At 39.2% G+C, this 25,424-nt stretch overlaps 1 protein-coding gene and 1 pseudogene across 3 annotated transcripts in view; both read right to left on the bottom strand.

Moving 5' to 3' along the window:
* The window catches only part of Glis3 (GLIS family zinc finger 3), a 466,502-nt gene that overhangs the window by 325,343 nt on the left and 115,735 nt on the right, over positions 1-25,424 (bottom strand). The window lies entirely within an intron of this gene.
* LOC147825936 (melanoma-associated antigen 10-like) overlaps positions 1-25,424 on the bottom strand; it is a 136,153-nt pseudogene that overhangs the window by 8,902 nt on the left and 101,827 nt on the right. The window contains exon 2 of the transcript XR_015440094.1: positions 1-25,424. This exon is cut by the window's left edge and continues 8,902 nt beyond it; it is cut by the window's right edge and continues 92,716 nt beyond it. The product of XR_015440094.1 is annotated as a melanoma-associated antigen 10-like (transcript).

Here is a 25,424-nt window from a genome sequence, read left to right as displayed (position 1 = left end):
AGCAGTAAGATAGACTCACTTAGGAACAATAAGATAACATGACTGGATAGTACTACATTAATCATGAAGCTAAATCATAGAGACAGGAGTTTAAAGAAGAAGGAGGAGGATCACTATGTAACAGATAATTCAGTGAAAAACAGTATTAACCACAAAGCTGTCTCCCAAAGTTCTCTGGGATGTCCAAAGATTTTTAAATGATAAACAAGGAAAGTTCATGCAGATGTCAAAGGTCAAACAACTTAGAAAAACTCTAAGATTTAAACACATCTTTTTATTATAGGTTTCTTAGAGCTTTTAAAAACTACAAATGCACGTGATAAATCTTCCAAAGGAACAAATAATATACAAACACTTTGGAGGAGGATTTTTTTTCCTCCTAGAACTCACCTAAGACTGGCATTCCAGTGAACATATTTTAGAAACCAATAAGCTCAGACATGAATAAGCACATGAATTAAAAGGGTATAGTAGGGTGGTGATGCGGTAGGAAAGGCACACTGTGTCCTGGGGAGTGAAGAGGAGTCAGCACTGCCTGCAGGAGCCAGCTCCGACCAAGAGAAAGTCAGGGTTCGGAGCTCAGTCTTGGCTCATGTAGACAAGAGGCTTTGTGCTACACTTTGGGTCTGGAATGTTCCCTAAAGGTCCACGTGTTAGAGGCCTTGTCTCCAGCCTGGTACTTCTGGGACGTAGGGGAAACATTAAGAGGGGGCCAGTGTGAGGGTTTAGGTCACTGGAGGTGAGCCCTCAGCAAGGATTGTGGGAACCAGGTCTCTGTTCTCGTTCCCTTCCCCTTCCCCCTCTTCTTCCTTCCCTCTCTCTCTCTCTCTCTCTCTCTCTCTGTGTGTGTGTGTGTGTGTGTGTGTGTGTGTGTGTGTGTGTGTGGCAACAGAGACTGAGCCCACACTGAGCTATATCCCCAGTCCTTTTTGCACTTTTTATTTTGAGACAGTACCTTGGTAAGTCACTAAGTTGCCCAGGTTGTCTCAAACTTTCGATCCTCATGCCTCAGGCTCCCGGAATGCTGAGTTTACAGGCTTGTTCCACCGTGTTCTATGCTACAAGCCAAAAGCAATAGGACCCACCAACAACAGAGAGTAACTTCTGAGGTCACGAGCCAAAATAAAAGTTCTCTTTTTATATAAGGTATGCTCAAAAATAAGGTTAATGGATCCCCAGTACCAAAAAAAATAAATAAGGTTAATGTTTAAAAATTTTAATGTATTACAGTAAAAGACACATTGCCATTAATCCCCCTCAAAACACTACCCCCTCACTTTGAACACACTATCTCATCGTTCTTACCACTTTCTGAACCAGTTTTGTAAGTTCTCTTTCATGAGTGTCTTTAGTTATGCTGTTATGGCTGGCTCGATATCCTGAATCAATTCAAAATGTTTGGCTTTCATGGTTGTTTTGACTTTGGGGGAAGGGCTAGAAGTCACACGGTGCCACATCTGGTGAATAAGGTGGATGAGGACACACCATAATGTTCTTATGAGCTTGTCTTTCCACTGGATGGCACTCAGCAGCAGCATTCACAACAGTTTGGGTCCACCTTGTTAAGGCACTCACGAAAGAGGACTTCCAGAACTTCCTCAGAAAGTGGTAAGAACAGTGAAATAAATCTGTTAGAAGCAAGGGGCCGTACTGGGAGGGGGACTAATTAATGGCAATGTGTCTTTAACTGTAATAAATTTTAAAAATGTAAACATTCACCATTTATCTTGATCATCCTTTTTAAATTAGTCCTCTCAGGTATTTTGTGATAGTAACAGGAAGCTAACACAACCTGATTTAAAAACTGGACATCATAGATTCATTCACCAATGGCTACAAACCTAGCTGTATGTTAACATCAGTAGGAATACTTTTCAAAAAAGCAAATTCCCGGGCTCCAATCCAAACTCACAAAACTGGATGATGCTAGTAACAGGTCGGCTGCTATACATCTAGAGCTCCATGGTGTAGGTAATCATGCATTCCACTGAGAGTACAGTTCATCCAAGATTAATCTGGTAGAGATGCAGGGGAAGGCTGGGATAGCTCATGAACTCTGGTAGACAAACTGCAGGAGACTCAGGGTGGGAAATGAGTAAAACTGATGATTTTAAAATTGATTGATAAATATTTAGGAGATCAAGTTTAAAAGCGAAAGGCAGCACATCAAGTCTATCTTATGACTCACTCCATTCCAAACTGAGCCAATAAGTAGATCAAATCCAAAGCCAGGGAGATTGCCATGAATCATGCATCCTCCCACCATCTTGCTCTCAGTAGTTCAACTTGAATCTCCCATGTTTATCTCACAAGACCACAACTTTCACATCAATACTCTTCCAACCTTCACCAGCACTCAGGAATGTTTTCCACAAAGTACAGAAACACTGGCCTTACTCATTTCATCTTGTCCCTGCATTAAATGGAGTCTCATTTACACCCTGAGGGATTAAAACTATCACATTCCTTTCTGTACCACTCAGTGGCCTGGATTTTTTGTACAGGAAGCCTCAGTCTTGCTCCCATCACTGGGTACTCCCAGTAACAAGTTTTATTAAAAATACATAGCTTTGGGGCTGGGGATATAGCTCAGTGGCACTGTGCCTGTCTGTCAAGTGCAAGACCCTGAGTTTGATCCTCTGTGTTGGAGAAAAGAAAAAGAATACACAGCTTTAAGCCACCTCAGGAAGATGCAAAGATACAATATTCCTGGGGTTTATGTCCTACAGTTCCATCAGTCAGTTATTGTACATCAATATCAACTAATTAGTAGAGAGTACTTAGGCTGACCCTTCTGTTCTCTCTTGTAATGATTTGCCGAGTTAACTGAGAGCTGCTCTGCTCCACAGAGACTCTTAGTATATAGCAAGAGTGTTAAATAAAATTCACCTACAATTAGCCCAGAAAACCAAAAAGAAAATGTAAGCACGTTTTACTGCTTTTCCCTCGACAAATTTTCTAACAATCCCATGGAAAGAGAGAAGATATACTTGTTTAATATGCAAACCTTACTCTGAAAAACTGAAATACCAGTACAGGCACAACGGAGTTAATTTATTGCTCAAGGATCAGGTATCCGTTTAGTGCACGCCCGCTCTGTGGTATGGTACACACTCCTGGGAGTGTGCTACATAGATGAGCCAGACAACTCTTACTTACAGTCTAATTTAAAGTGCCTAACCAAGGTCTATCCAATGGATTAATCTTCGGACATACTCGAAGGTGCAGTTACCATACTTTAGCAAAAGAGGACCACATAAATACAAGAAAGAATGACAGGAAGGGAAGGACAGAGCATATGTTACTGGGAAAAACTGCCTCTTTCCCAAAGCCCATGACCAGGTCACTGTTAAGAAGTATGGCATGGTGCTGTGCTGACCCACGGGACTGGCCTTCAGTCGCAGGGTGCCAGCACGGCCAAGAGTGTTTGGACCAATACAGAAAACATTAGGAAATATAATGCTAAGTACAAAAAGAGCTCAAACAAGAAAAAAACTGAGGATAAAACCAAAGAGGTTTAGTGGAAAAGGTAAGGATTGAACTGAGCCTTTTAGCAGCTAGAGGAGAGAGCAACGGGTAGTGAGCTAGCGAGGTGAAGGGAGGGGAATCTGCTGAGAAAGTATTGTGGAAGCAACTTGGGGGAAGGAGCAAGCAACCGAGATGCCAGAGCCCAAACAGTTTCGTTTACCAGCTGTGTGACCTTGGGCAAGTTCCTTAAACTCTCTGTGCCTCTTTGGAAATTTGAAGTTTGGAAAATGGGGTGATGATCGGTCCCACTTTCACAACGCTGTTTGGAATGATAAATGCATCCATGTATGTAAAGTCCTTAAAACCAGTGTCCAGCACCCAGTAAGTACTCCGTAAGCCTTGGGTATTCATATTCTTACTAACATGTAATGAGATCACACATAATCTCCAAGGCCAAACACTCCAACAGAGATGCAGAAGGTTTCCAGGCATGAGTGTGAGGTGAGGAGAGTCTATGAAGGGAACAGTCTAACTGTTTTCAGCACATATGGAAGTCAAGCAAAGACTGAAGGCAGAAACCAAGCTAGGGTGATGCTGTTATGATTTCAGCATGGGGGCTGGGTAGACACAACCAGGGCAGACAGGGCAATTCCAACTCATCTTTTTTTTCTTGTTTGCTATATTTTATTTTATTAATACATATTCGTTAATTCAGGCCGTTTGTAGTCATCTTGGAGAGTGGTTACATGTACATATTACAGTTTGTTTTTTGGAGTTTTTTAAAAAATCCCCATGTCCTTTCCTCCGCTGATTTCCTAATCATCGTTTTTGAACTTGTTGATACTATTTGCCTTAGCTCATGTTATGGCTTATAATATTTGATTTGATTAGGGTTATTAGGTTCCTGTACATGGCATATCTTTATACCTCTCATTTCCCCTTTCCTTTCCCCTGACCCCTCTCCTTGTTCCTTGTACCATTTCCCTATTGTGTGAAATCTGTCCCCTTGTCCCTTTCTATTCCAACTCCTCTTAGTAAAAAGCAATGTGAGGGTTGTTGAAGTCCCTTTAAGAAGTACTAAATTCCAAATCTTTCTTCCATAAATCAAAGTAATGTATCTCCTAAGTTGCTACTTCCCCTGAAGATAACCAAAAACAAAGGATATAAAAGAACAGGTAAAGCTGCCTATTGGAACAATGACTAAGACCCTCTGTCAGATAGTGAGTGCTCAACAAATATGTGCCAGGAGAACAGATAAAGAATGTAAAGAATGTACCTTTTAGGACAATTAATACAGCAAGGGTAGTTTGATGTCACAAATGAGGATAAGAATTTCCCTCTGAAGTATATGTGAGTCATGATATGCAAGAATGATGAGGTTTCTAGTGGACACAAGTATTCCTGTGCCCTTTTCTCTGAATTATGGAACAGCTAGGAATATTAGTTTGCTCCTTCTCCATTAGTTTGCTCCCTCTTCTCCATGCTCCTCCTACTGTACACACACACACACAGACACACACACACACACACACACACACACACAGTGAAGGGAGTGTAAGTTAACTTAATATAAATCAATGGAACTTTTTAAAAGTATCTAAGTGTGGTTCAAAAGCAAACTCCCAACCAATCCTTCACATTAGATTGAACGTCTTAGTATCTAAGAATCTTACATAGTCACTATTAAAGCTGCTAGGCTACTTGTATTTTCCCACAAACAGTAATTCCTCTGAACTTTCCAAAGAGATACAAACACTATCATTAAGTTGTGTTTTTTTTCTATTCCACATTTTGCATGGGCTTGTAAGACCAGATGGTACGTCCAGAAGCAGGAGCTTTAGAGAAAAGGCAAATGGTTATAGAAATTACATGCTTTCTCATTAACAGTTAAGTCACACTCAGACTTCTAAGAAACAATAAGTACCCTGTTTCCTCCTCAGAAATTCACCAAGGCTGCCCACCTGTCTCATCACCCAGACACCCTTCAATCCTCTGGGCTGCAGATCTTGACTCTGTTCTCCAAAGCCCACTCAGCAGCTGAGACGCACGGCAAGGAAACTCATCAAGTGATTGTCTGTATTTCGTGCTCCACTGTCTCTTATAAAAGAGATGAACATATACACTGCTTGAATCTGTCCTCTCAGTCCTATGTAGAACCCCAAATTCAATGAAATTATGCCAATAAATCAGAACCCTGAAAACTGTCTGAAAAAGGAGAGCGCCCCTAGGGGAAGACAGGAGAAATGGAGAGAAAAGTAAGTGCCCAGAGTCTGGAAGAAGAGCAGTTCAATGGTCCCTTCCTAATGAGGCAGCTCCTAAGAGAAGTCAGTGGAGGTGGAGAGTACTGCTGCCCGACTGACAAACGACTGACAAACATACAAAGCCTAGAACTTTGTCCCTGGAGCTCCCAGTTCCAGCAAAGCTTCCTGCATTCCCAAAGAACGCACAGAGCAGGAGACCCCAGAGACCATGTGGGCATCTCAATGGACACCTCAACAGTAGCCTGGTGGGCCAAGAACCAGAAAAACTACTGTATGCTGAAATATTGTTCTATCTGGTAAGGTATAAAGGTGACCCCCCAAAATGAGTGATATTAAGTTCCCCATTAATCAGCCAGATGGTCTTAGAGTTTGGTATATTTTGATTTAAAGGAAATAATTCAAAGAACTATTTCTTGTACATATGAGTTGGTAGAATAAGTTGTATCTGCTACAGATTCATTTAAAATTGGAGAGATATGAAGCCTGAAATATCTACCTTTTGGCTCAAGCAACTTGTCATTGTATAAAATTATATAATTTTAATCAAACTGCCAAAATATAAAAACAAAATTCTAACATCATAAATCTCAATGCACAAGCAATCTGGTTGGGGCCTACATAATGCAAGTTTCTGTATCCTTTACTTAATGCTATTTTTGAACTTACAAAACAACTAGAGTAATCTAAGCATTTCTGCACACATGACTGGAACATGATTTATTATTAAAGTGACTATGATTGTTTTACCTCAGTGGATGCTAATTCAGACACTGTACCAGCAGCAACCAATTATATCTGAAATTAGGTCAAACAACAGGGAAGAGCATCACTTTCAATCCAGATTATTTCTCATTAAAACACAAAAGAAATTCTATACTTAACTGATACTGCTCTGAAAAAGTTTAAATTATGAGTTATAGTTATGTTCTCCCTGAAATAACACTTCCTTAAATAAAAAAAAAAATTAGTTACTTATCTGAATTTGAATGCTAAAGCTGAAAATCAATGTGAATAAAAACAGGATGCTAATCCAGCAGTTGGTTAGGGTAGAGTATCAATCTGATTGGTTTGGGGATCCCCCTGGGGATTGGTGGAGCACACTTCCAGGTGCTCTGGTCAGGTTATGGAGGTGTGACTCTGGGTACTATATATGGTTTCAGCCACTATGAACTAGCAGCTTTGCTCCAATACACCCTTCTGCCATGATGTTCCTGCTTGGAGCCAGCTGACCATGCACTGAATCCCCCTGAAACTAAGCCAAATATTACTTCTCTTGTAAGTTCAGGATGTCAGGTACTGGGTCTTAGTGACAAGAAAGCTGACCTGGTTGAAAGGCTTAAATACAAGGTTGAAAGCTCCATTGAAATTTTTCAATACAAGGTTGAAAGCTTCTTTCCTGAATAATACACAAATTCTGGAAAGGGAAAAAATAACACATCATAAGTAACTTAAAAACCCATAGCTTTCAAAGTAAATGAGGAGAGAAGTAAGATTCTCCCATTCTCAAAGGGTCAATTAAGCAGAGGCCTTGGTAGCCTCTCCAGTTTAGTGTTGGAGTATCTCCTCAGCTCACTGCTCCAGGTGAACCAAAGTATAAACTGCCAGGATTGTTCCCCTCTACTCTAAGCATTCTGAAACAAAACAAAAATAATGTCTACAGGCAAATAATCTCACTCTGATCCTCTTGCACCATGAGAGGAACATGAACCTTGAAAGAAATCCATAGATTTGGAATAAAATATTACAATAAATCCCTATAGCTCCTTACAGTGCAGAAAAAATTATGAGGCTATTGCCAAAATATTTTCAATAAGGAAGATTGTTAAACAGCAATCTCAGCAAGACCATACAAACTCTAGATTCTAAAAATGGGGTCTTTTTGCTAAACCATCTAAGTGTTTAACATTTAAAGATATGCATGCTTCAGAGAAATTTTGAGAAATCAAATTATGTTTTAAGTCTGAAGAATTAATGAGGGAATAAATTGCTTCCCTCTCCTAGTTCTTACATCTGTAGCCAAACCAACTCTCTGAAATACTCATCTTGTAAAATATCCATAAAATAATAATAAAATACAAAGTATCTTTTCTTTTATTTATCCCCCAGTTGTACTGCAGTATAATTGGCAAACAGAAAATATCTAAATTTAAGGTATACAATGAGTAAATTTAAGGTGTATCAATTTATTTATATGTATACAAAATGATGACCACAACTAGCTAGTTAATATATCCGTCACCTCACAGTTATTTTGTGTGCTTGTGTGTGTGTGCATGTGAGCATGTGTGGTTAGAACTTAACATACATCCTCATAACAAATTTCAAGTCTATATCCAGGTGTGGTGGTACATGTCCGTAATCCAGCACTCTGGGAGTCTGAGGCACGAGGACTCCGAGTGCAAGCCAAGGCAACTTAACAACTTAAAAAGACTCTATCTCCAAAAAAAAAAAAAAATTTTTTAAGGGCTGCAGATGTAGCTCAGTGCAAAGGCCCTGAGTTCCAGCCCCAGAAAAAAAAGAATTTTGTTTCAAGTCTACAACACAGTATTGTTAACTACAGCCACTCTGCTGTACACTAGATCTCCAGAACTTACTCATCTTGCATAAATGAAATCTTGTGTTCTCTGACCAACATCTCCCTGTTTCCTACACTCCCCAATTCCTGGCAACCAACCACCACTCCACTCTCTGTTTCTATGAGTCCCCTATTTCAGATTCCACATACAAGTCAGATCATCCAGTATTTGTTGTCTGTGGTATCTTTTCTTCTTTCACCTTCTTCTGTCAAGCACACTAAGCTGCCATTGTGAAAACATCTCAATGTCCAGAAGAAATTTTGCTCTCTGTTCAGAATTCTAGGATCTAGTCAGTAAGAAAGCAAAGCGAATGGACAACTTCTTCCTTCCAATTTAAACACAGTGATCACCTTTGTTTGAAAAACTTTTCTCACCATCTTCTTTCAAAAATGTGTCAGAGGGGCTTAAAGGAGGGTGCAGAGGAAGGGCGATTGAGATAGTTGTTATTGTTCCTCAGGCCAGAAGCCAAGGGGACAAAGATTGAGAAATTTTGTTCTCTGAATGTTGTTCTGTCATATGACACCAGCTACACGCGGAATGCTAGTAACACCTCAATCCAGAGAAGGAAAGAACAGAGCCCGAAAGAAATTTGAAAAGAATAAGTATAATTCAGCTCAACCGACTTGTTTTTTGACACGTAGCCTTGAAAATAACAATTTTACCTCAGAAACCTGGCAAGTGCAAACTGGTTTTTTGATAAGTTATAAACGTGCATTTTACTAAATTCATGAAGATAGAGTGAGGGAGAGAAAGGCCAGGTATCCGAAGACAGAGCATTTGTCAGGTTTCTCATTTCTGTGTCACTTCTGTTTAGTCGGTCAAATGAAAATTCAAAACCATATAATTAGATGGTTGTTTATACATGATTAAGCATGAGCTCATTGGACTCCACATGCCAAGAAGTCAGAGACGTGGTTAAGGGCAAGAAGGAACTATTAATAAAAGGAAATAAAGCTGTAATACATTTTTCACTTATGAATAAAAATAATTCAAAGGTCTCTAGATGGAAAAAGAAAAAAGTCAACCTTGAGTAGGGTCAAGAAACCAGATAATTTTATAAATGGTTAGAATTCATGACATATAAAAACATAAGCGATTGGTATGAAAAAGCCTTTCCTCCTCTATGATTCTAATCCTATTTTGGCTTCTCATAAATACAACTCTCAATGAGAACACAGCAAAACTTACCTGTATTATGTTTCTTTAGAATTGTTCTGGGAAATATTTAAGCAAGAACATGTTGTTCATTTACAAGAGTTACTTGTTCTTCTTAACCGTCTTCACCAGGAATCCTCTCTGGAGAAACTGAGAGCTGGCAGCTCCCTTTAAAACGGCAGTGTCTTTTCATTCTTCACAACTGCAGAGTTTTCTTCCCCATATAAGGGATCCGAGGGAAAGCAAGGTTTACCTGACCATAACCTTCATAAAGGTAAGATGGATCTTCCCAGACCTGTTAAGACTGGGGCTCTAAAAAGCAATGAACCAACTGCTCATAGATCAAACATCCAGCTATAGCCGAGGTCAGAGAGCAAGCCTTTCAGATGTCAGAGAACAAACTGATCTAGGATCAGCCTACTACTCCTACCTCAGGTAAGGTTTTCAAGCCTGCTGGGAAAATACACCAATACCGGTTATAGGAGGCCACCCCAGCGAACGAAAACCTAATCCCAGGGGTGGTTCCACTGTGTGAATTATTTTCTGTGAGCAAACACTCTTGTCGTGCCAGTGCTGCGACTTAAGTACTTTGTATACTATGACACATAGTACAGCCAACTGAGGAAAGACACAATATAAAGGAAAAATGAGTAAAGTCCATGAGAAACCTAACACACATCTTTAAAATGAGGCTAAAATGAATCTAACATTCCAAAAGCTCATCATGCCTAAAAAACAGCCCAATTTTCAAAACAAAGTTTCCAAGTTACATTAATTCCCAATATGCCAGAGACTCCCAATCTTAATCTCAATCTCCCAGCCCTTCCCAGCAGCAACCAGCTCAAGTCTAACTCCCAGATCAATCTGCAACTCATGTTTGAAGGACATGCTCATTAGAATTTAAACAAAATATACCAAATATACTTCATTAAATCTATATGATAAATTATAAAATATGCCATTTCTTTCCAGCACTGGAGATCGAACCCAGGATTTTCTTTGCACAGAGTTACATCCCTGTCCTTTTTAATTTATTTTGACACAGTCTTGATAAATTGCCAGACAGGATTGGAATTTGTAATCCTCCTGCTTCAGCCTCCCAGAATGCTGGGATTACAGGTATGCACCACAGCACCCAGCCCAAAATGTGGAAACTTTTTAAAAGCTCATTCCAAGAAACTAAGGTGACCACAGAGCGCATACCTGAAAAGGTGTAGACAACTGAGACACAAGACTCATAATTAATTTAGCAACTTTAACCTATAAACCTTCTATAGTACCTGTATCTTACATGAAATGGTTACTTTGTTCTGAAGATACTTTTTAATTATTGGCCTAAGTTGGTAAAATTCATTTCTCAGCATATTTGTTTAATATTAGAAACCACCAAAAGCCACACTGAGGCAGGATGCTCACCATGAGTTCCAGGCCAACCTGGATCACAGTGAATTCAAGGCCAAGCTGAACTACAAAGTGAGATCCTGTCTCAAAAAACAAAACAAAACCAAATAAGAAGCCCCAAAAGTTTAGGGGAAAGTGCTCTTTCATAAAACAAACTCTTTATGTTCTAGCAATTCAGTGATTTTTGTCTTCAATGGTGAAAGAAGGGGGAAAATTTACTAAATTAAGAAATACGGATTGTCTGAAAATTTAATATCTACTCTAGTTCAAGATAAGAAATGTGATAATTTATTCCCAAACAATGTGTGGCATGTAACTCAAAAACATTTTTCATCAATAATTAATATTAATAATTAACAAGTATAAACACCAAAAATACCTTTTGGACATGTTTCAACCGGGCCCTTTCCTCATTCCACAGGCTACCTATTGCCCCTCTTTACCCTCTGTTTGGGATTAATAACTAAACTTCCCTCATCTCTGACATGCAACACTACCCAACAGAAATCTTCCCAAGAATGCATTTACAAATACGTAAGACTGAGAAGAACAAAAGTCTTATCAAAATCACCTGAATCAGGCAAACGAATTTCTAAATTACAACCCACTCCACAGTGAGGTTTTTCTCCAGCAAGGACAGACCTGCAGAAAGCTCACCTCAAATATCTATTCTCTTATTTAAGCATGGAGTTTCTTCTTCCTTTAGCCTAATAATAAACATTAAACAATCTTCTCCATAAAGGAGAAATATACAAGCTACTCATTTAGAATAGCTCAGAACCAATGTATCAAGATTTTTCCTGACACATCATAGTCTTACAAATTTACAGAACACTAGGTGATGTTTTGATACATGTATGCCAAGGATTTTACTTGGTACTCATTCCAAATAGCATTCTTTCTAAAACTGTATTGCTTTTCTTTCTCCATTTATCTGCCTGATAGCATCTTCAAAGTCAAATGTGTTCACTCTCATACCAAATTAAAAGCATATCATCACTTGCCTCTTATTCTCCAGACATTCTGCCCTAATATCTGATGTTTAAAAATTGTAAGCCCATTACAATTAATCTCCTTTGTCCATTCACTCCTTCACCAAAATATGCATTATGCAGGAAATATCCTAGGAAATTTTGAAAGTTCAACATCATGCCATGCTATATCTGAATTTTTTATAGCAAATACAAATTCCTAATTCCAGTACCCTTCCTTCCTTCTACTCATTACCATTATTCTTCATGAAATATTACCAGAATCATCAGCAAAAGCACCTGGTGCTTAAACTGATTCACATTCCCAGGCTGCTTGCCCCAGCACTTCAAAGTGTTGGAAGCTACAAGTCCTTACACGGTGGAGCTTCCATTCGCAATTCTGCTTGGGAATACACGTGGGCGTGGCGGTGTTTATGTCTTGCTCTTCACTGGGGGCCTCAGACAGCTGTGCAGGGTATTTTGTATACATTTCCAGGGATACTTGCTCTCTAGTTTCACAAAGTACAGGCAACAGAACTTTCAGGGACTCAGCAAGGGCCCGTGTGCAGGGAGAGGAGAGTATCAAACAAATGCAGCCTAAGAAACAATGTCTCCCTTCAGGTGGAACTGCTGGTGAAGTCAGCCAGTGCTGGCCAGTGGGGACAATACTGGGTAGGTCATTAACTTGCCTGGGTCAGAGCAGCCGCCGATGAGCTCACCCGCCTTTATGGAAGCGCTATTTTAGCTGCTGAGTTTATACAAATAAAACCCGTAATTTTCTAATGGCTAAACTAGGAATGTGTTTGAAAATAGCTAACTCTCTGCAAACCCTGCAGAAGACACCCGGAGAATTCACAAAGGTTATGTCTACAGTCTGTTGTTCAAGTCTGCACACAGCTCTATAATAGCTATATATGTATGGTATTGCCTTGAAAATAAGGGACCACAGAAGCAAACAGGGTTGGTTTGCAAACCAAGGTTGGGTTTTTGTTTTGTTTTGTCTTTTTGTTTATTTTTAAAATGGGGTGGTTACCACTGCATTAAGTTTTCTCCTCCTTTTTTCTTCTGCATAGAAAAGAGTTAGTTGTTAACTACACAAAGGAGTTAACATTTAACTTGAAGGCTGGGAATGCCTGAGCTCCTGATCCCTCCTCCCTTTTTCTTATAGTAGCTAAAATAGCTTCAGGAAAACTCTTACTAATTATGGCTGATTCTGGACGCGATCTGGCAGCACCAGTTTCTGTGCTGCACTCACAGGAGGTATGATTCCACCACCAGTCCTTTCATAGGTCCTCCATCCCAGCAGCCCAGAATCCCAGACCTCCACCCCCACACTCTCCAAACTCCCACTGACAAAGACCAGCTCAAATGTCACCTCTTCCTGGAACCATACCTTTCGTACTCTTGCCTCCTGTGCCAAGTTCAAAATGCCCTATGCCTTCTCTCAACTCAGGTAATGTTATTTGTGTATCTTTTGTGTCACTGGTCACAGCTGCCTTTTGTCCTTGTATATATTACCTTCCCCCCTTAATGGCAGGTCCATGAAGGTAGGGATTGTACCACACCTTCCTATACAGGGCAGGCATTCACTACTGTCTATGGACAAGGAATGTCCACACCAGCCCTGAAGAACGTTTCAGTAAAAACAGGACCTCTTTCCACCAGGTAGATGGGAGAAGGGCTAAAAGGAGAATAGGCTTTTATTTGAAGTAGGGAGAAAAATTTAAAACAAAATAATTTACTTATAAGCAGGGGGTGGGGGCCTCGGAGAGGAGCTGGCCATTCCTAATCCCTTCTCCACACTCACTTCACTCCAGGCACACTCCATGTCCCAGTGACCACACAGCTCCTTCCTAGGGATGCAGCGCTTCCAAACTGCTTAACATACCACCTTTTCTGTGAAGCCCTCCATGGAAACAAGAGCATAACAAGCCTCCTCCTCCTCCTCTTCTTGTCTCAGCTATTCAGAAATGCCACAAAGGAGGGAACGGTTACCCAGCTATGGACATGTGACAATGTGATCACAGTCTCTCACTAAGAACTTAAAACTATTATAACTGCTGCGAAAAAATTATAATAATGCTTCTTCTACACATTAAAAAAATAAAGTGAAAACTGACATCAATGGAAGGCTCATTTGGTGCCAGGGAAGGATACATGGCTCAACGCTCTGATTGCCCCATTTAGTTCACACAACAACCCTGAATATCACCATCCTATTTTAAAGGAAAGGAAACCTGAGGTCCAGAAAACATAGTCACTGGCCAAGATCGGGGCTTCAAAGTAGAACAGTCCAAGTGAAAAGCTGCAACTGAAAAGATGCCCATGAGCTCAGATGCCTTAACCACCAACCACCACACAGCGGGGCAAATATACCTCACTGGAGAAAGCATAGGATTGGAAATCCAGTCTTTTTCCCAAATAAAATAAATATCCACAGCCTCCAACATCTTGGCTTCCATATATAAGCAATAGTCAGGAGTGATGCCTGAATTTATCCTGTGTGGTTATCATCAATGATATCAGCTGCACAAATATAAATAAATGACACTAGCCTAACATTTGCAGTAGTGATTAAATAAATGTCCATTATATAACATCTCTTACTTTCAGAAGATTTTGGTCCATGACATCAAATTCATTTGTTCATTCAGCAGGTGAAAAACATCAAGAGAATCATAGCACAAAATGATCTCTGATAAAATAAGATTAAAAAGTTGTCAGTGTACTGAGGAGGAGGAAAAGATGATAATGATGGTGATGACAGTGATATTTAGGAACAAGGCACGAAAGAACTCACATAAATCTTACTATAAAGAGATTTACTAACTTACTATTTATTCAACAGTCTTGAGTGCATTTTTGTCAGGGCACAGGGATGTAAGAATGTGAGGCACTTACAGGAGTACAAAGACAGTTATACAATGTATAAGTAAAATAAGAAATAGGAAGTCTCGTGAAAGGACGACTTCTCATGCCACCCTGATTTTTTTTTTCAGTACTAAGGACTAAACTCAAGGCCTTTTCAGAGCACTCCACCCCCAGACTATCTATCTGCTCATTCATTCATGCATTCATTCATCCATTCACAGACAGGGCCTTGCTAAGTCACCAAACTGCCCAGGCTAAGCTCCAACTTGCCATCCTCTTGCCTCAGCCTCGCAGAGTGCTAGAATTACAGACATGTGCTACCACCCCCAGCTCTAAATATGACCTTTTACAGTGGACCCTTTCTACGAGAAATCAGCCTACCTAAGGGGACCTTTTCTAAAATTCTGCCTCAGTAGCCCAAACTTTCATCTTGCAAAACTACACTGTCCTAAAAGCAGCTGTCCACAGGCAAGCAGCCATTCCCTGCTTTTAGTAATCAATAAAAGTAGAAGGAGCGTGGTGGCTCAGGCCAGTACTCCCAGCATTCCAGGAGGCATAGGCCAGGAGGATCACAAGTTCATGCCCAGCCTAGGCAACTATGTGACTTAGCAAGGCCTTGTTTCAAAATTAAAATTAACAACAACAAAAATAATAATAAAAGACATAGGAATGCACCTCAGTGCAAAAGCACTGGGTTCAATCCGTAGTACCCCCTCACCCACCCACTTACACACATACAACAAACACAAGTATAAGGAGGTGGAAAATGGATATATGTGTGGAAGGGGACAACTGCATGGTGGCAAGAGGAGTCTAAGCCAGGACAGTCAGGAGGGCCATGTGTGGTTCGCAGCTATGTGGCTGGGTTTTTGACCATATCACTTCAACCAGTCTGGTGACATCATCTAATGAACTTTGTAGCACTGCCCCAGCTCAAGCCTGATCACTGATCAAGAGATGTTAATTCCTCTTCACACTTGCTGATCATATATAAAAATCTTTCATCTTTCATCATTTAAAAGACAATCTTTAAGTCCGAACAAATGATAAAATAATTTCAGTGTCTTTCTTCAGAGGATATAGATGTATCACTGCTCCCACCATGCTGTGAATTCATAGATTTGTATGGCAAGAAGAGATTTAGAAATCCTGTGTCCACTTCCTTATTTTACAGACAATAAAATTCAAGTACAGAGAGATGCAGTGACTCACCCCTAATCACATGTCTAGTCAACAGCAGAATCAGCACATGCATAAAAATTAAATAGCTGGGCACCCACTTAAACCCACTTTCTACTAAATCCTACTACTCTATTAAAAATGTCTTTCCTCATCAAAATATTGAAGATGGCCAATGGTATAACTCTTGCACTGAGCAGTGGGTTTGGGACAGGAGTGTTTATGAAGACATGGAGAGCTGGAAGAGTAAAGGGGTGAGCACAAAAGACAGGACCAGCGACAAGAAAGGACAATTGTGTCTAAAGATCAATTCCATTTCAGTCCACAAATGAAATCTGAAAACTCCCCCAGAGTGATTTCTCTCTTCTTTTTGTCTTCAAGCCTACAGGATATAAAACCCATCACTCCCACAATCAGACAAAAATGTATAAATTTTCAGAAGAGGGAAATGAAATTGTTTAACTTCAACATTTTATAAAAGTGATTTGGTTTAAGTTTGTGCATATGTCCTTAAACCTTAGGTTTTAGTGGAACTGCTGCCTGCTTATCTGCTAAATGTAAATGTGCTGAGGAACCACTGTTCAGGCTGCTGAGGAACAGTAAGCACCTTACTAAAAAAAGGCGGAAAAAGTCTAATTTAAGCGTATCAAGCTTGACAGGGTAATTTTTGAAAGATTCCCATCTCAAGGCAAGTTTACATGCAATGAGTGAGGCTGTAAGGCTATTATGTCCTGGCATAATATGAACTGTAAAACAATTGTCCAACAATTAGCAGTTTTGTCCAGAGGAATTCCTTTGCATTGTGTCCTTACTTTCTTTGTCTTTGTTCTAAAGAAAAATTCTGCCTTCAGGAATCTGAAATAATGAAAGCATTCTTCATTATGTAAGTGAGTTTGGATGGAGTCCCCATGGCACAGGGACCATGCCTAGAAATGAAGCATAAGAAGCAGCTGTTCCTAGTTAAATCTGCTCATACCCTCCACAGCAGGAGGCAACCCTAGCCGAAGGCTCAGAGGAAAGGAGGACATTTGGAAGGTGACAGAAAGAGGGGCATGTGAGGTTAAGACCCTCAGCCCTTCCTGGCCAAACTCTTAGCCACAAGCCTCTCAATATAAGAACTAGAAAACATCAAAACCATTTAAATACAATGCCATTCAACAATATGGGAAGCCTAATTCACCCAGGTCTTGTATTTAAAAAAAAAAACACCTCAAACCCTCAAACCCTCTCAACCTCATCGCTTACCTAGTTAACCAGCAAGAAATACAATTTTTTTCCCAATGTCATTCAAACCTCTATCAGCTGCCACTTAGCCAGCTGATGAAAATTCTGCTTCCTCCAAAGCCATTCAACCGTAAAGGTTGTGTGTGCTTCAACCAAAGGAAGAACTTTCTAGAAATCAAAAGTGGCTGGGAACCCTTTGCGCAGAATCAAGTTCTTGTCCCTGGAAAAATACAAGGTGAGGTTACAGACAATTTGGAAGGAGGGGAATGGAAGAGAAAATGTCTAAAGTCATTCCCAACTCTAAAACATCCCAAAGGCTTTAAATAGCATTAACTTTTACATTTTTCTGTAGAACTTTTTCTAGGACAACTTTTACTATTATCCGAAGGCTGTATTTGTTTCCTTTCCATTCTAGGATAGGAAGTTAAATTAACTTTTCTGGGCCTCAGATTTATTATTACTAAAATGACACAAAGGATTAAATAATCTCTCAAGTACCTTGCAGTTTAAATATTTTCTGAATAAACATCAAGTTTACTCTTTTTACCAAGTTAAATTTCAGAAATTCTACCTATAAAATTCAATAAGATCTGCTAAAAATTATTAGAAAAGAAAATTGAGTATGTTGACAAAACAACATAAATATGACAAAAGCAATAGGTTTCACACTATCAATTATGAGTTTCAAAATACAACAGAATATACAAAATAAAACAGAAAAGTTTTAAGTTAAAAATTTCTAGAAACAGCATATAAGAAAACCGTATTTTCCCTAAACACAAATAAATATAGATATACACACAATCCTGAAGGAGAAAAATAAATATAGCAAGTATGTTTATTGTTATAAACATTTCCTAGGCTTAATATGTCTTCTCTGCCTCTATATTACTGACATTTTGTGCTTCACAAATCTGTTCGGGACGGGGGGGGTTCTCTGTGTGTTACAGGAGGTTGAGCAGCATCTCTAACTTCTATCCAGCAGCACCCCTAGATGTGACAAACAAAACTAAACTCTGTCCAGACACTGCCAATGTCCCCAGAAAACAACAGCACTCAAGAGAACCACTGACTTGATGCAAAGTCTTAATAAGGCCTTTCCTTATTCACAGCCTTGGCAATGGGATTCTTAAGTTTACCTGCAAGAAAAAAGTACTAACATAAGTAAAAAAGCCTTTGAAAAAGAAAATAAATATATTATAAAACTATGAAATAAAAATTAGAACAGACTGAAGACCAATTAAATTGAATGCAGAAACAGAACAGAAGCACAAGATCATGACCCAACATATACATATAATAAAAATTAGCACAAGATGACATTACAAATGAGCCAGAGAAAGGAGATCAATAAGTAGTTGTGGAACAGATGTTTATTATAGTTTGGGGGAAAGATCAAACCCAAATTCTTTTTCACATTATATATGTTCTGATTAATACTACATAATAAACTACTCCACAACTAAACATTTAAAACAGTAATACATTCTCTTCAGTGATTCTGGGGGTGAACTGGGCTCAGCAGGGACCATCTAGCTGGCAGCCTCATGCAGGAGCATAGACACACAGCATCAGCGCATGGCTTCTCACGGCACAGGTGCTAGCTTCCAAGAGGCAGAAAGAGGGAGCTTTCAGACCACGTCACTTCCGCTGTGTGTTACAGGCCAAAGCAGTCTCAGCAGCCACCCAAATTCAGGGTAGTAGAGAAAGAGGCTCTGCCTTCTGACAGGAACATGCCAAAGTCATACTACAGAAGAGCATATGGAATGGGTGCTATCATTTCAGTCATCACAGGAAAATACAATCACCAATAAAATATCACAATAAATTCCAGGGAAATAAAGAGCTAAATATTAAAGATAAAAGAAAAAATTAAAAGAAAACAGACTTGAATTTTTACTTCATTTTAAGATGCAAGAGGTAAAAACAAGCAACTATAACTACAAAAATAATTTAATTAATAAGAACAAAATAAAAAGGCACAAAAAAGACTAGGAAGTAAACCAGCATTCTATATACAAGGGTTAACTACTTAACAGAAAAAAAGGCCTTATAAATCAACAGTAAAGACAAGCATTCCTAAAATAATTTAATTAGTAAGAACAAAATAAAAAGGCACAAAAAAGGCTAGGAAGTAAACCAGCATTCTATATACAAGGGTTAACTACTTAACAGGAAAAAAAGGCCTTATAAATCAACAGTAAAGACAAGCATTCCTATGTAGGAAGAAACAAAGAATATAAATTGTTCATAAGAGAAGAATCTAGTAGACACGACAAAAATAGACACTCAAAATTCTGCCAGCAGATTGAGTTGTGAATGTAATTTGTGAAATAAACTTTTGGGGAAGCAACTTCTCAGCACAGTTAAGAGCACTTTCAATCTTCATTTGACCCATTCTATCCTAAGTAAATATTCATAGGTTTAGACCATTACAGTATACCTTCCCTACATAAGAAAATTTCTGCTGTACATAAAAATCAAATTTTCAAAGAATACTGAACTACATGGGGGAAGTTCATAACTCAAAACTTTAGAGAAAACTCACAAGATATATAAACTTTTTTTTCTTCTAAAATGTTAATAGTTGATACCTCCATATCCATGAAGGTGATTTGATTTTATTCTCTGGGTTTTTTTCAACATTTAAATTTTTTTCTGTAACAAACATATAGACATTCTTTTTTAAATTCAGGGGAGAAATGCTATTTAACGAAAGAAATAAAGATTAATAAGGCTGCATGTTATTGAGTGAATGCCAAAAGATGAAAAAGCAAGTTAAAAAGTCAAGAGAACAAGCATGCTTTTGCAGCCGGTGACATCAGAAAAGGAACCACACCTGGACCCACTGCCCCATCCATACACAAACCATTTGGCCTGCAACCAAGTCACTTTCCCAGGTTCACAACCCAGCCATGGCATAGATTCATATACAGCTGCTCGGTCTGACTGCTTTATAACTGTTCTTTTTCCCCTTTCAATATTCAACCCATTTGCTTTCTCTGCTGAGCTCAAATGATAGGCCTTTCAAATAATTAAATATCTAGGAAAAACTCAAATGCACACCTAAGATATTAGCCATCACCAGTAATCTTAACCAAAAAGCTTCCTGAATTTCAGAGGTTCCTGATCAGGTACAGCTTCTACTGCTCCTTCAGATGGAGGAACCATGATTATAGAAATTCTTCATCCCCTGGTTCTCAAACTTTAGTGTGCTAGAGAGCTTATTAAAACACAGATTGCTGAACCTCACTCAGTTTCTGATTCGGGCGTGGGGTCGGAACTGAGGATTCTTATTTCTAACAAGTTCCAAGATGATGCTGATACTAAGGGTCCTGTGACCCCCTCTACTTTGAAAATCACTGCTCCAGAAGATCATATGAACAACTAAGCATCTTCCCACTACTGTCCAGTATCCCCTATTATTCACATTAAGAACATATTACTTTGGACCTGTTAATAAGCTTAATCATCTAGAACCCAAATAAATCCCAGAACCACTCATTCCAGTTTCAGATGGAGTAGAACATGCAAGCAACTCCAGCAATAGATGAAAAATACCATCGTTTGTGTTGTCTCTCTCTACCATTACTCTTGATTGACAACTGAGACCCTTCAGCCATCCTGAAGTCTTCCTTCTTTTTTCCACTCTCCCACATGAAAACAAACTTCCCCCCAACTTTCCTATAGAAAGATCTTCCTTTCCTTTGACCTCCTTGTCCTATGATCTTGTCTTAGCTCTTTCCAATAAAAATTTCTCTACTCCCTTTCCCCCAAATGTCTCCCCTTATTAATTAGCATATGAAACCTTAAAAACAGGTGTGATGCTGGTGGTGATGGGGGGTACCTTGCAAACCATGACAATTCTTTCTTTTCAGTTACCCTCATATTTTACTTAATGGACAAGAGGAGAGAGAAGCACTAAATCACACAAGCTCTACTCATTTTGTCCTTGGTACTCATGTATCCATCCACCACCACCCCCAACCACTGAGTATACACTTACAAGGTGTCTACTGTGTAACAGGTATGGCAGCTGATGGGAATAGAAAGACAATGTGAAAGCACACCAAGTTCATTTGGGAGTTTACGGGAGCACAGTTTCTGCATAGACAGGTAGAGTATTTGGCTCGCACAATGAGTTCAGACCTGAATTTTATGTCCCCTAAAAATCCTTCTATCTACTAGTGAATATCTTAAACATCTTCTCCAATTCTTCATTCCTTTGACTTCATCACACTAAAATTCCCACTTTCTTGTTAAGGGTAACCCCTTTTTTGGTCAAGAGCCATTACATCTATATGTGAGTAAGTTTTATGCCCTTGTCTGATAAGGAAGACCGTGTTATGTCTTAGAAAAATATAAAAACACCTTTTAAGGAAGAAAACTGTATAGAATAGGAGTCTAGGAAGTATCTGAGACAAACCACATCCTTACCTGTCCGTGACTTCCCTGAAGGGTATCCCTGAAAAATGCCTACCCCACCCTAGCTTGCACACTGGTCTATAGTGGTTATCAAAAGTATAGTGCCTGTAATACTGTAACAGCATGGACATCTCCAGGGGAAGTGTTGGAAATGTAAATCTTCAAGCCCCACCCTAGCTCTACCAAATCATGAACTCTGGGAGTGGGGCCTACTGTTGGCGTTTTCACTCTGGGGGCTTCTGATGCATATTCCATGCTACTATCACATGTCTGAATGATTTGTCAGACTCCTTTATTAGTATTTGAATATCATTTTCAGAAAGGTACACACAGGATCTTAAGTCACTTGTTGAGAGCAAAGCTCTGTGGTAATGGATAAGATTGTAAGCACCTAAGGCTAACACACTGGCTGACCAGGGGAGACACTGGCTAAAAAGCAAAATGGTCAGTCATAAAACTCAAGATTAACAGCTCTTACCGTATCAGAAAGCTACCTCCCCCTCAAACTGGTGCAACTTAGCACCAAAGAAGCACTGGTTTTGCTTGCTCTTTTAAATTCTCAGAGCTCTCAACAGGGTATGTTTTTGCATGCAGTGAAAAAGGCCCACATGAATCTCTGTCCCACAATAAAATATTCATCTCATGTTATTTAGCATCCTTGGTTTCTCTCTTTGTGGCAAGGGAGAGGGGAGGTAGAAGATGCATATTTTTAGAACTAGGGAATGATTTACCATTCAATGAAACAGCATAGATAGAGGCTTAAATCAAGAGTGTGGAAATAATATACTGTTATGACTAATCTTAACTCTGCTAAATTATAACCTATATACCCTGCGGTGCTTGACTTAAATATTCTATCCACATTTGCAGGAAATCTAAATGGTTATTTCCTCCTTTACTGCATGCATTACAGGAGGATTTACTGTTGCTTCCACAAAGCATGTATGAGGAGCATGTTATTCAAGATGTCAGTGTAACCAGGCACAATTGATAAGCACCCAGCCCACACCACCCATGTATTCTGGGAGCTTTTATGTGCAGTTAATTAGTTTAGCTATTGCTTTCATGGTTCATTTAGAAACCTCATGCTTCATTAAATACCAATAAATTCTATCCTCAAAAAAAACCTTTTCAGTAAAAATATGATTGTCTCTTCAAGTGACAATCTTGTAAATGGATGTATAGATTGCAAGTATGTCTATCAGGATTGACAAACTCTGAATTGCCATGGTTGCAGTACCCTGAAGTGATATGCAAATTTTATTCTATAGTTTAACACACATGCCTCATTCTCACATATTTTCCTACAGTAGGGAAAAAAAGCCGTTTTTTCTTTTCCAAAAAAGATGTGTCTTTTAAGCTTCTATTTTTATTTCATCAAGAATGCCTACTTATATTTCATAAGCTCCTTTTCTCCATCAATTCCAAGTTTCTCATTATTAGAAAGACAAGCTTTTAGCAACTCCCCATAGCATGACAGAAGTTGTCAGGAAACATGTGTCCGAAGATGGGCAGGGGTCACAGACACTGGACTATGACCATCAACCCTGCCACTAAATAATCTGAGCTGCTCCCTGAATGCCAGGACAGGTGGGGATGGTTAGAATTAAGAAGAAAGCAGTTTACTGACATAGGCAGAAGTAACACCTTCTGCTTCACTCTCTCCTGCCTCCCAGGTCCAGTTCACTTGCCTTTTCCGTGAAAATGCCCTCCACCTGCTCATATACAGTAGTTGCCACTCTTTTTCTCATTTTCTTTGTTAACATTTTCATTACAGAATATATTATAATCTTATGGTCATTCATTCACTCATTTATTCATTCTTACAACCACTCATTCAACAAAAATGATACAATGATAAATTATACAAGTGAGGTCCCTTCTATTTTCATAAAGCGTACCATTGAATGGAAAGGAGATATACAGTAAAACAAGTGAATGGATGAATGAGCAAATCCATTTCAAACAAAGGTGTCATGAAAGAAATAAAACAGGTAGGTGGGATGAGGGGTCATGGGTTGGGAGGCTCCTCCAAGTGGCAGAGAAGACCTGTGGAAAAAATAGCTCATAAGCTAAGGTTCAAATCATAAGAAAATAGCCATATAATAATGTGGGAGGAGAGTTTCAGAAGGAGAAATAGCCAAGTACAATAACTTTAGTCACTTTTCCCACACTAGGACATATTACCCAATACCTGCAATTTAAGAGGTTTGTTTTGGTTCATGGGTTCAGAGGGTTCAGTCAGAAACAGGACAATGGAAAGGCCTGGAAGAAGAAAGCTGCTCTACACATGTCAGCTAAGAAGCAGAGCAATAAGGGAGGAGCCAGGAGCAAGAATACAACCTCCAGGTCAGGTCCCCAAAGACCCACCTCTTCTGACCAGGCCCCACCTCCTAACATCACATTTAGCAATGAACTCAACAATAGATTAATCCCTTGATGAGTACAGCACCCCCATGATCCAATCAGCTTCCAAAACCTCCCCTTCTGAACACATGAAATTTTAGGGGGAACTTTGTAGATCTAAACCATAACTGGCCTGAATCTGAAACAGCTTGGTGTGTTGGAGGAAGGAAAAGAAAGCAAGGTAGGTAGGTAGAATGTACTAAAAAGGGGGAGCAAGGTATCAGGTAAATATGGAAATGACCTGCCTTTCTCTGGATGTTAGACTACAAGCTTCTAGAGAATAGGCCCTGTGTCTTACTTGAGTCTGCACTTCTAGTACCTCGTCCCATGTTTGATACATGGCTCACAAGTGTGGGCTGAATGGTCAATCTCCCAGGGTCATATATGACAGATACACTGAGGATTTTGCTACAATTTTGTACAATATCTGCTTTCACTCAGCCCCTTCTTTCAATATCATGTGAACATACCAAGTCCTCTTGAAGGCTAGAGAAAAGTTCTGAAAGTCATTTTTATATCAGAGATTATGAATTTGTGATTGGAGTTCACTGATCCCTCATATGATCAACAATGAAATACATTCATGAGTGAAGAATCAAGAATTTGGCGAACAAGCTAACAGTGTGGCAACAAGTAGCTCCAAGTTTCTCTTGTCTTAGTATTTGATTTGTTTAATTTATACAGTGCTTCAACTTAGCCAATAACATACAATCAAGGATGAACATTAATATTAATGTCATCATTATCACCTCTTTGAACACAAAGAGGTATATATAAATGAACTTTCACAGTGAACTTTATTATTGTGATAAATGAGGAGAAAGAAGAAAAGGAGACAGCCTGCTAGAAATACTTGCATTTCCACTCTGCAGAGTATTTTCAGTCCTCCCAAAATTGGTCTATCTATTTTGTCTTCACTGTTTCTTCCCTGTAACTGGCATAGTAGATGGGGAGCGATTTTTAAATAATGGATGAATGAATGCTTGGTTTCATTTCTTCCAAATAATGTCCAATGGTGATGAGGAACTCACCATGTTAGCAATGACAGGCTTGAAGACCACCATAAATCCACAAAGTGTGACCATATTGGATATGTGTGGGAAACTCAAGCTCCCTGCATTTATGTACACTAGTAAAAATTCCAAAGGAGCCTGATGCCAGGAAAATGCCTTATTTTGTCAGAAAGTACATCTCCCACACAGCAGCAGGTCTGGCATAGCTTGAGCCACATGTTGAAAACAAAGCAAAGTGACATGTGATATGGGCCTCACTGCTTGATGACAGAATTCACGAGCTGTCTTCACTCTGACTTTTCTGGAACAAACAAAGTCCATATAGCCCGAGCATGTTTGATGACTTTGTCTTATAATCATGCTGTTTTCTGCAAAGTCCTCACCTTTTAGGTAACTATGACTTATTTTTCTTATTACCATTTCAAGACTTATTCCCATATTACAAATAAAAATCCAACTCTAATATTATAAATA

This window comes from Heterocephalus glaber, unplaced genomic scaffold (assembly GCF_053883595.1).
Source record: "Heterocephalus glaber isolate CG9 unplaced genomic scaffold, H.glaber_assembly_v1.0 deba00001481, whole genome shotgun sequence".
NCBI lineage: Eukaryota > Metazoa > Chordata > Mammalia > Rodentia > Bathyergidae > Heterocephalus > Heterocephalus glaber.
The sequence above is the reverse complement of the archived record's forward strand: the minus strand, read 5'-3'. Positions and strand labels throughout refer to the sequence as shown.